Below are 1,928 nucleotides of genomic sequence, written 5' to 3' on the forward strand. Positions count from 1 at the left end.
TCACCCGCTTCGCCGACTGGCGCTTTATCCACCGCGCGCGCCTGGACGTCCTCCCCCTAAACGGCGCTCGTCGCTGGGGGGAGGCGGACCGAAGATGTCGGCGATGCGGGTTGGCGGCCGAGACCCTTCCCCACGTTATCAACCACTGTGGGGTCCATTCTGCCGCCATTCAGCTGAGGCACGACGCCGTGCTGCACAGGCTCCGAAAGGCTTGCCGTATGCCCGGTGAAAAACGGGTAAACCAGCGGGTCGAGGGGGTCGACGGGGAACTTAAGGAGCTACGACCTGATCTCGTGATCAGGCACGAGCCCTCCAAGTGTGTCGTCATATGCGACGTCACGGTGCCCTTCGAAAACCGCTGGAGGTCGTTTGAGGAGGCCAGGGCGAGGAAAATTGCCAAGTACTCGTCCTTGGCGGAGGCGCTCCAGCGCGAAGGGTACCGTGTCGTCGTGACGGCCTTCGTCGTCGGCTCCCTCGGCTCGTGGGGTCCGGCCAACGAGGCGGTGCTGCGGACGTTGCATATTGGCAGTGCGTACGCCTCTATGCTGCGCCGCCTCGTTGTCTCGGATACCATTCGCTGGTCGCGGGACGTTTACGTGGAACACGTGTCCGGCGTGCGCCAGTACGCCGCTCCTTCCCGTCCCTCCGGTGATGGGGTGCTCGCGACACCCCCCCGAGCGGTTCGCCGGCGTTGGCCCGCCGGCAGGGACGGCAGTGCTGCCTAATTTAGAGATTATTTATTTATTTATTTATTTATTCATTTATTATATATTTATTCTTATTTTTATTTATTTTATTTATTTTATTACGATGTGTATTCCGAGTGTGAATGTCGCGTAAATTATTGCGTATTTGTCCTGCCCACAAATATTTTTTTTATTTTTATTTGCTTGCTATTGCATGCTGTGTGGGCCTATATGTTCCGAGAGTGAATGTCGCGTATAATAATATTGTATTTTAAGCGAGTGTGAATGAGTCGTAATTGACTAATTTCTTTTAAATAATTTTTTAAACCGCGTGCGCGCTCCCGGGCCATTTTATCTTTTGACTTGCGACTGTGATAGGCCCGGGAGCGAAATGCTGTGATATGTATTGTATGAATTGCCCCGGCCTGCGAACCGGGGCAATATTAATATAATATATATATATACTCGCGCTCTGAGGGAGGCTGGTCCTCCCTCATCGCATAATCATAGTGTTTCCCACTGGCGGGGGGGGCTATTGTCCCCCGCTCATATATTAATTAAGATATGCGCGCGGCTAGAGCCGCTTTTATATTGTATTTTTACCCCGGGGGGGGGGTTTGCCTCCTCGGGGAACATTAATTGAAATAAAGTGGTTTTTATCTGTTCTTATCAGCTTAATATCTGATACAATCCCCATAGGGGATTCAGAATATTAAACTGATTTTTGGAACCGGGCGGGTGACCGGAGCTTGCTCCGACTCTGCCGCGGGTCGACCTGACATTGCAGTACCGTCAGGAGCGGCCTAATAAGCCAATTCAAACATAAGTTTTTTAGATTATTATATTTAACATCTTTAATTACAGGCTTATTAGGCCCTGACCCGTGGCCGCGCGCCCGGTTTCACTAATTAGCGGTTTTCTGAATCCCCGGGTGATCGCGCGCTTTTTTCGCGTAAAGTCTTAGCTCGGGGGGCTTAGCCGGTTTTTTTTTTTTTTTTATTATTTGATAAGTTTTTTTTTTTAACCCGGGAGTGTGAGTGAGTCGCGAGTGTGTCCGGCCGAGAGGCGATCGCGTAATTTATTTATTAATTAGGAAAAAGCGGGATTGCCCTTTGCGAGCGGGTGTGCGTCATCCGCGGTTGACAGGCGTCCTGTAAAGGTAATTGCGCGGTGTTGTGACGGCTCAGTGGCACGTGGGTGCAGTGCGCGTCTACTAATTAAGTATATTAATTAAATAAAAGT

At 50.8% G+C, this 1,928-nt stretch overlaps 1 pseudogene; it reads left to right on the forward strand.

Annotated features, from left to right (window-relative positions):
- The first annotated feature begins 1,320 nt into the window (after window positions 1-1,320).
- On the forward strand, window positions 1,321-1,498 carry LOC140671503 (U2 spliceosomal RNA; annotated as a pseudogene).
- Window positions 1,499-1,928: the final 430 nt, after the last annotated feature.

Source organism: Anoplolepis gracilipes, chromosome 11 (assembly GCF_047496725.1).
Source record: "Anoplolepis gracilipes chromosome 11, ASM4749672v1, whole genome shotgun sequence".
NCBI classification, from domain to species: domain Eukaryota; kingdom Metazoa; phylum Arthropoda; class Insecta; order Hymenoptera; family Formicidae; genus Anoplolepis; species Anoplolepis gracilipes.